The sequence below is a fragment of the Odocoileus virginianus genome, chromosome 18, assembly GCF_023699985.2.
Source record: "Odocoileus virginianus isolate 20LAN1187 ecotype Illinois chromosome 18, Ovbor_1.2, whole genome shotgun sequence".
NCBI lineage: Eukaryota > Metazoa > Chordata > Mammalia > Artiodactyla > Cervidae > Odocoileus > Odocoileus virginianus.
Window position 1 is genome coordinate 13590758 of NC_069691.1, and position 10665 is coordinate 13601422.

Sequence of the window (10665 nt, forward strand, 5' to 3'; positions counted from 1 at the left end):
TACTAACACATATATATGGAATTTAGAAAGATGGTAATGATAACCCTATATGCAAAACAGAAAAAGAGACTCAGACGTATAGAACAGACTTATGGACTCTGGGAGAAGGCGAGGGTGGGATGTTTCAAGAGAACAGCATTGAATCATTCTGTAATTTTTGAGGTTGAACCCAAGTACTGAATTTTGGACTGTCTTGTTGACTATGAGAACCACTCCATTTCTTCTAAAGGATTCTTGCCCACAGTAGTAGATATAATGGTCATCTGAACTAAATTCACCCATTCCTGTCCTTTTTAGTTCACTGATTCCTAAGGTGTCGATGTTCACTTTTGCCGTCTTCTGCTTGATCATGTCCAATTTACCTTGATTCATGGACCTAAGATTCCAGGTTCCTGTGCAACATTGTTCTTTACATTATCGGACTTTACTTTCACCACCAAACACATCCACAGCTGAGTGTTGTTCCCGCTTTGGCCCAGCCACTTCATTCTTACCCTTTGCTGTTCAGTTAATATTTACGAAATTATAACTATATTTGATTTTCAGTGAATATAGACTGTAAAGTAGGCAAGATCTGCATCCTCAGAAATTCCATGTGCAAATCATACATATATATGATTAACACATTCTCCACTGGCTAATTCCAGTTGCAAGAAAGCAATGGTCTGTATAAGGTAAGGAAGAGGGAAAGTCAAAATATTGCATGTTGATTCTTCAGGAAGTGGACTGTGAGGTAGAAATTAGTATGTAAATTGTTAATTAGGGAGTACTCTAAGGATCAAAACCTGTGAAAGGAAAGAAACAGGAAGGAGTAGACTTAGAAAGGGAAAGTATTAGTGCTACAGTGAAGTCTAGTGGACCCCACAAAGAGCACTGAAGCTGAAATGGTTCAGAATTTTCTTATTTGGGAAGAGGAGGCATGAACCAATCATTGGACCCTGGCTGCCCAAGGGAGGGATGTGACATTGGGCAAAATGGCCCTGTGGACCGTCAGTTGACATTGTTCCCAGAAACGGCCCCTTCAGTCCTGGAAGGGGCATCTGTGGCAAGGCACACAGTATCTGCACCACCAGAAATTATTTAAAGTTTTGAAATTCAATTAATCTAGTTATGCTCTAGACATATTAACTTCCTAGGTCTTTTGCAAGGTAGGGGGTGGGTGGTTAGAGTGACTCTCCTGGACAGATTCTCCTTGAGAAATAAACCTCTTCATTCTTAGCCACTTAATTAATCCATTTGATATAGTTTTCCCAGAGAGGGGGAACATGTTAGCCACAAAACAATCTTGCTTGGGATAAGAAAGACATTACTGATATTAGAGCAAAGTAGTTTGGAGTTGATTCTGGAGTCAGACAGAATTCTAATCTTGTCACTGGAGTGGTCTAAAGGCTTTGCATACTGTAACTCACTTAGAACTTTGGGCTTAAGGGGGCACCAAATGGTTGATAATGTCTGTCATGGGGACACAGCTGAAATGCTGCTCAGTTCCTACTATTTACAACTTAAACATGTGCTGTCAATGAAGAGAGCAAGTAACCAAGCTTGTGAAGATGCCCTGAGTTCAGAGCTACCAGCTGTGACTTCATATTTTCAAGCACATTATTAATGTTGGTTGACTATCTGAAGACACTCAAGAAACATGGAAATAATTACTGCATCTACAGATTTCGCAGATGTGACTGGAATGTGTCCCACTTCAGGATAATGGGAATGGCCTGTCTGTATTATTTCTCAATTAATTAATTACCATAATGGTCCCAACCACATTATAAAGACCAGCACCTCACAAATGATTGGCTTTGTGTGGCAGAAGCAACTGAAAATAATACACGAGAGACGGTTGTGGCTAGACCCTGTGCTAATTCAATTCATAATAACTTAAAAAATAAGAAACATCAGTTCAGTCGCTCAGTCTGTAAAGTGTCTAACTTTTTGTGACCCCCATAGACTGCAGCACACCAGGCTTTCCTGTCCATCACCAACTCCCGTAGCTTACTCTTAGTAAGAAACATCAGGTGCTCTTAATTGGTGATCTCTTTCTTGGAGAAACATGCCTTGCCTTATTTTTGTCTTAAGAACCACTATGGAGTATATAGGGAGTTTGGAGACAGCTCCGAGCAGAGTTAATCATAGCCTGCTCAGTTGATTATAGTATGCTTTCTGTTTGCTTGTCATGTGAGTAGAGAGAGCTTCAGCTGCCTGACATAAAAGGACTGGACGTGCCAGAGAATTATGTATTGTGTTACTTGTTAAACTTTAGAAATGAGACCAATGCTTAATGCTGAAAACCTCTAATCAGCATTGGATTGTTCAAACTCAAAGCTGTGTTTATAATAACAGCAGACAGTAGGATGGAGGTAGTATCTCCCATTTGCAAGTTAAATAGAAATATTGTAATTGAAAGATCATTAAATTTTCCCACATAGAGCTAAAAATTAATAGCAACTTGATGAGTTTACTGAAAAAAAGAGGAAAAACTATTTGTTAAATTTTTTCAGTTGCTTGAAGCATCTCTGTCCCCAGTGAACACTGGGGGGACAACACAAAGCAACAAAGCCTAATTTATTATATTTTTCATACTAATAGATAATATCTAAAGAAAACAAGATATTTTAGCTGCCATATTAATCATTGCAATCTCCCAGTGTAGGGGGGAAAAACACTTCCTTTGTCCTGAAATATACCAAAATTTGAGTAGAGTGCATGGGAATTTTATTATAGTAAAGGGTACTAAAGTGTTGGTTTCAGAATAGTACCTTAAAACTTTAAGGATATCTCACTTTGTTTTCCCCTGTTCATAACCTTCCTAGTCACTTTTTTTTTTTCTTCAATTAGGGTGGGGAAGAGGGGTATCTTTTGCATTATTTATTTTTTTAGCAGATAATTTTTAATAGACAATTTTTTGAGCAGTTTTAGGTTCATAGAAAAATTGGAAGGAAGGTAAGAGACTCTCCATGTATCCTCTACCCCCACACATACATAACCCTCCTCATTGTCAGCATCACCCACCAGAATGGGACACTTGTAACAACTGATGAATCCACATCTACATATCATCATCACCTAAGGTACATAGTTTACATTAGGGTTCACTCTTGGTTTTGTACATTCTATGAATTTGAATAAATATATAACATGTATCCACCACCATAGTATCATACAGAATAGTTTCACTGCTCTAGAAATCCTCTGTGCTCTGCCTATTAGTTATTTTTAATAACATAATTAAAATAATAGGCAAACTCTGAAGGCAGCTCTTAAAAGTCATCAGCCTGAAAGATGGTAACGGTGACCCTATATGCGAGATAGCAAAAGAGACACAGATGTAAAGAACAGACTTTTGGACTTGGTGGGAGAAGGCGAGGGTGGGATGATTTGAGAGGATAGCATTGAAACATGTATATTATATGTGAAATAGATCGCCAGTCCAGGGTCGATACATGAGACAGGTGCTCAGGGCTGGTGCACTGGGATGACCCAGAGGGATGGGATGGGGAGGGAGGTGGGCGGGGGGTTCAGGATGGGGAACACATGTACACCCATGGCTGATTCATGTCAATGAATGGCAAAAACCACCACAATATTGTAAAGTAATTAGCCTCCAATTAAATTAATTAAAATAAATAAAAACTTTTTTTTAAAGTCATCATCCTGAAGAAATCCTATCTTCAAGACTTAGATGACTGTGGCCTGCATTTACCGTTGTATTCTGTTCTCTGAACTATCAGCATCTGATTGTAGCTTACCTCACACAGGCCAGGAACATCTGCCTGAAACAAGTATGTTCGAACTCACCCACTAAGGCAGTGGCGTGAAACTGATTTCTGAGGTGACTATACAGGGTGACTAGGAGACTCATTTTCACTTACACCATTCAAATAATGCAGGCAGGACCTTTTTTGCCCTGCTTTGGTCTATGGCTTAATTCTTCTAGTCTTTACTTTCCTCTTAAGTTCCATCTCATTTGATTAAATGAAACAAAGTAAATTAGGAAAAGCCCAAAATACTTTGAGGAATTTAGGTCATTGAAAAGGCCTAAGAATTTATTTTCTTCTCATTAGAGGATCAAGTTCATTCATTTGTTTGTTCAGTAAGTCAAGAAGTATAAATCGAAAGCCCGTGTATTCCAAACCCTGTAAGACCCCTGGGGTACAATAATGAGGACATAGTTTTGAGAAATGGAAAGCTGTATCTTCTCTCCTCCCATTTCCTTTGTTTCTCCTGTTTGCTTAGTACACACATGCTCTGAAATAGGCCTGTGGATCTAGTTAACTCTTTGGGCTCCACTGTACATCATTTTAATAGAATTATTTTATGGCAGGGAGCAGCAACTATTTAGGTTTTTTGTTTGTTTAGTTTTTTTGAAAAATCAAATACTCCTTTGCTAGCATATCTTCCTGGGTTTTTGTTACCACAGAGTCAATTGCAGTGAATTTATAAATGAAACACCAGTTTTCTTTGTATCATCAAGTAGGTGGGAGATGTGCCAGTCTTGTTAATCCATAGTGATTAGTACGTGAGTAAAATATATCATGGTTGAGAGCATGGGAGAAAACAGGTAATGTCATGTAGAGTATAAACTGTGAGTCACAAAGACATGGACTTGAATCCAGGCTCCATCACTTAGTAGCTAAGTGATCCTGGGCAGGCTCTTTACCCTTTCTGAACCTTGGTTTCCTGCTTTGTAAATATTATTTGTATTATATTAGCTCTGTACTATACACACACACACACACACACACACACACACACAATTTGAATGATTTTACCTGCCTCTCATATTTTGATAGTTAAATGTGGGTCTACTCAAGTTGCTCCAGGTTTCCCTGGTGGCTCAGCTGGTAAAGAATCCGCCTGCAATGTGGGAGACCTGGGTTCTATCCCTGGGTTGGGAAGATCCCCTGGAGAAGGTATGGCAACTCACTCCAGTATACTTGCCTGGAGAATCCCCGTGGACAGAGGAGCCCGGCCAGCTACAGTCCATGGGGTCACAAAGAGTCGGACGCAAGTCAAGTTGCTCAGGTCTTGCCAGCCTGAGGCCATGAACCTGATCTTGGGGATAGTGTATGTGTCTGCTAGGGCTGCCATAACAAAATCCCAGCACAGACTGGGCAGTTTAAACAATGCAGTAAGTCTCCTACGTACAGACCTTCAAGTTGCCAACTTCCAAAGATGGGAATGTGTGTCCCATCAACGTCAGGCGTGAGTGAAATTGCAGCTCGCCCGCTGTCTCCTATCGCTGACGCTCCTTCACCTCCACCATCTCTCACCTCCTCTCCTCCTCCAGTCAGCAGCTCTTCTTGCCTGTCCACGCGATGCCGGCCCCATGCCAGCTGTTGTACTGTACTGCTAGGCTCTTCACGGTACTGCTCTGTGAGATTCAAAATGTTTGTTTTGTGTGTTTGTTTTTTATGTATTGTGTGAAAAGTATTACAGAGCTCTTATAATAAAGTACTATATAGCTGATTGTGTTAGGTGGGTACCTCGGCTAACTTTCTTGGACTTAAAAACATGCTCTTGGAAGGGAACACATTCATTTGTGGGGGACTTACTGTAGAATTTATTTTCTCAAAGTCCTGGAAGCTACAAGTCCAAGGTCAAGCTGCTGGCCACTTTGGCTCCTCAAGGCCTCTCTCTTTGGCTATCTTTTTGCTGCCTCTCCACGTGGTTGCCTGTATACACATATGCACCCCTGGTATCTCTTCCTCTTCTTGTAAGGTCACCACTATGTTGGATTAGGGTCCACCCTGACAGCTTCGTTTCAACTTAATTGCTTCTTTTAAAGGCCTTGACTTCACATTTTGAGGTTTTGAGAGTTGGACTTCACCATACAAATTTACAGGGATTCAATTCAACCCATAAGAGAGTAACTTTACGGTCATACACTGGTCTGCATAATGCTGGGATGTAGCTCAATATAAGTCCCAGAAGGTACCATATGTTCATGCTTTTCCAGGTCTTCCACTCTTTTCCTGCCCAGGACACTGCTTGGGGAACCTCTCTACCACCTCTCCCACCTGAGCCTTCAGTGAGCACAGATGTCTGTGCCCAAGATGCCCTGCCTGGTGCTGAGTATGCCCGGGCAGCCCACCCCCGCCTCTGCAGACTATACTGCAGAACAGCCAGGTCCTAACAGTGGGAAGCATGACATTCGCCCTGCTCTGCATTACGGCCTGTGGCCGGGTCTGCAGCCACGCTGCTTTTACCTCTGTGTCTCTGATTCCCTTGTGAAAACAGCAGCTTCATCATCTGCATCCTCTTGCTCTAGAGGGTTCAGACAGTATAGAACTAAATGCCATGCTCTATACCCTTCCCTAGTCCTTCTGGTCAGGCACCAGAACATCCCCCATCACCACCCCCGACAGCTGAGCCTGTGAGCAACCTGTAGGAAGGGTGGCCAAAAACCTCATTGACACTGATTTCTGGCAACCCTTCCTACCAGCTTGCTCACAGGCTCAGACAAATCTGAATCCCAATTCCAGTTTAGGGCACTGGACTCCTTTACATGTCAACTCTTGACTTTCCCAACATGTTTCTTCAACCAGTGACTTAAGGAGGGCAATGCCATTAGTTTCCGATTCTGCTGTCTTTGCCACTTGGCATCCTGTAGTGATTAAGAACGTGGCTCTGTGGTCAGATTGCCTGGACTTCAGGTCCTTTTCTGTGACCTTGGGCTGGAAACTTTTCTTCCTTAAGCCTCAATTTTTCTATCTGTAAAATAGGTATAATAACAGTTCTTATTTCATAGGATTATAATAAGAATTGATGGATACGAGATGTAAAGAATTGCTCCCCATGCCTCAAAGCCTATGATTCTTATCATTGTCATCCAATATTCTCTACATACTAACTCTTCTAGGAATTTTCCAGGTATTATGTCATTTCATTCTCAAACAATCCTTTGAGAGAGGTGCCCTTTTGATACTGATTTACAGATAGGGTAATAGTTGTCAGTAGCCTGAGATGGCATAGTTAATAAGGATTCAGTCCAGTTCGGTCTGACTCTGCACAGACTGCTCTAAACACTGTCCTCAGTAAGTGATTTATATTATTACTGTAGTCATGATCAGCTAGTCAACAGATTTTATTTAGATGCTAAATGTACTTCAGGAGGTGGAGTGAAAAATACAGAACTTTATAAGTAGTGTTTTCTTTCAAGGATCTATAATTTCATTGGGAAGACTAGACATATGTATGTAAAGATAGAACTGAAATACAAAGTGCCATGTGAAAATAAATAGTGGGAATCAAATGCATTATGAGCCTCAAAGAGGGAGAAAGAGAGACTCTGGCCAATCAGTGTGGTCAAGAAAGGCTTCATGACCAAGCTTGACTATACAAACTTGGTAATCAATGATTGAACAACATAGGCAGACACTGATGAATAAGTGGGACTGGGAGAAAATAGGAGGAGGGAGAAAAAGCATTTCAGAAGAGTAAGTGAGTAAACTACTATTTTGGAAGAAATACGAATATTGTTTAGGTAACTTAGAGTGAACCTGAATACATGTGACCCTGTGAGTGAAAGTTGCTCAGTCGTGTCTGACTCTTTACGACCCCGTGGGCTGTGGCCCACCAGGCTCCTCTGCCCATGGAATTCTCCAGGCAAGAATACTGGAGTGGGTAGCATCCACTTCTCTAGGGAATCCTCCCAACCCAAGGATCAAATCCAGATTTCCCTCATTGCAGGCAGATTCTTTACTATCTAAGCCACCGGAGAAGCCCAGGAATACTGGCGTGGGTAGCCTATTCCTTCTCTAGGGAATCTTCCCAACCCAGGAACTGAACCAGGGTCTCCTGCATTGCAGGCAGATTCTTTTCCAGCTGAGCTACCAGGGAAGCCCATATGTATCCCTAGATACAGTCAAAATGAAAATGCTTTTGCAAAGCTACCAAACCTCTTTAACTTAGGCATATATTTAGAAAATGGTAAGATATTGATGACACATTGGAGTAAATGAAGGAGGTTTCTAGAAAATGGAGCAGTGGTTACCAAGCTCCTGCTGCCAGGCCTTACCAGCTGCCTGAGCGCTGAAGGGAATCAGCATCTTGGTTCTAGGCCCTGTTCTAAACAGCTTTAAAAATAGGGCGAATAGAAATTACCAGTATTTCTCAGTGTGTTTTTATGTAATTACAACCTGAAAGTGTCTAGAACTATAAGCTCTGTGTTATTCAAGCAAACAGAGAAACTGTACAATTAATTTTACATGAACCCAATGGTGATGCTAGTTTAAAATTTCAATATGAGATGGGAGAAAAGAAGCCAGCCATGATGGATGAAAACAAATTAAGACCTAGTGGTTTCTGAGTTTAAACACTCCACCAGCAAACGTCAAACAGGAAAAAAAGGGCAATTAAAAAGCACAGTTTTATTAGGTGATGTCTGACCACACAGAATGCTGGGAACTGTATTTTACTTACCTAGTCCACCCGAAACAGCAGGATAGCACATGCATGGCTGCACATTTTGGGTGGTGTCATGTCAGTTCCTCCCTCCAAGGCTAGTTGAAAGAGAACATTCTGTGCATTTTGCACGATTAGTAAATTGTAGTGGACACCAGCGCACAAAAGTATCACTCTTAGACCCAGGCAGGAGGGGCCCTGTCCTGGGATACATAATTTAGAGAGTCCTGCTCTGGTTCCTCTCATGAGACAGCTCTGCTTATGGAATGAGGAATCCCTGGAACCAAAGGGCTGTGCCCAACTGGAATCCAGCAGTCCACTCCCCACTTGACCAAATGACTTCCTGCCACTTTTGAGGGCTTTTGCAGACCTCATCCCAAGTCTATCCTTGGAGGAGTAGATGGCACCACTGGTGGGAAAAACCCTAGGCCACAGGGCAATCAGGGACCAGCCGCCTGTGTAGTGAGCCCAGTGGGCTGTCTGGGGTGTCGACACTGTTGGCATAAAGCTGCTCAGAGTTGAGGATGGGGCTAGCATGGGTGGGAGAGCTGGACAAGTGTCAGAGCCCACTTCTCCCTATGCCACTGTGTTCCAGCAAGGAGGTTTGGGGAGTCTAATAATTCCAACTTCCCTCTAGGTCATTATAGAGGCACATTTGTCAAGGTATGCCATTTATCCAATTGTCCATTTATGACATTTAGACATTTAGACATAAGGTATGTGGATCTCCTTTGTATTTTTACCTGGGGCTCACAAATGTTTGTGGTGGACCCAGGACACATGAGAGTCTGACAGGAACCACATAAAGGACAAGGACATAGACATTCTGAGTCCTGTCTCCTCTTAATCCAGGGCCGGGAAGTCGGTGGTGTGAATTTGGCCTGTGGGTACTATGCGTGCCACCAACCCCACGTCTTTCTGTTCTCTTTCTTTTTTTTTTTTTTCCACTTTCTTTCTCATGCTCTGTTCTCTCCCTTGCACAGAATAGAAGACCAGCCAGGGTCCACCTTGGGTACCGCATAGGTGATCACCAGCAGGTGTGTGATGATAAAACACAGTCACTCAGAATTACAAAATATGAATTATGAATACTTATCTAATAGCACATCCCCTCATCAGCATAAATGCCTAGCTCTGCCTCACATTCAAAACCAACCATACATTGAAATAGTTCTCTTTTCCTAAAGCTGGCCATTTCTAGCCTTTTGGAGTAAAGTTTGTTTAATATTTTATTTTAATGGATGATCAGTGCTTAAGCCAGAATCAGTGTTAAAAGTTCTTTACCTTAACATAGCTTTCATTGTAGAGTGTTTGAAAGAAATTTCCATTCCTATCCTAATATTGATATATTTTTGTAGTTTAGGTTAGGGATGAAGATAAATCAGGAAGTAGCCTCTGAGTGTAGTTTGTACCAGTGATGTTAATTATTGATTTCATCAACCTTTAGACTCTAGGACTCAGGATTTTACTCAAGTTTAAAGGAGAGAATATTCTAGTTTGCCTACATCTGCCTAATAACTATAAACACTTTCTTGACAGGCTGACTTTGGGCATGTTTAAAAAGAAGATAGAATGCCAGAGTCAGGTGATATTGTCATTTTCTAAAGAGAAAGGAAAAAGGTGGCAGTGAGGAAGGGTCTTGAGATGTGAATACAGAAAATGTAACTTTGAATTATCCTGGATTTTTTTTTTTTAATACAAATGCCCAGGTATTGCTCTTCCTTTCTCCAGAGCTCCAGATACATTTCTAACAAGCATCCATGTTTGAAAACAACTTGACTATATGATGATCTTTTATCTAGTTTGTTTCACTTTTTTTATTTCATATTCAGTGCTTCCATTTCATTTAGTTTGTTTTCCAATTTCTCCATCTCTTCTTTTTTTTTTTTTGATGCTCTTTCTCAAGCCTTTATCAAGCATAATAGAAAAACTTTTTTTGTATACATATATATAAATAGTGTGTGTAATATATTTTAGAAATACTATGAATCTTTAACTAAAATATTTATGACATTTTGATTCCACTTGTTTGACTCAGTATGAATAGGATGCTAGATTTCTAATTAAAAAAACAAGCAATGAAGTTTTACTGGATAGTATAGGGACCTATTGTCAATATCTTGTAATCTATAATGGAAAACAGTCTGAAAAATAATATATATGTATATGTATGCCTGAATAACCTTGCAATGCACCTGAAACATTGTAAGTCAATTATACTTCAATAAAATATATATATTAGGGGAAAAAAATTAAGGCCAG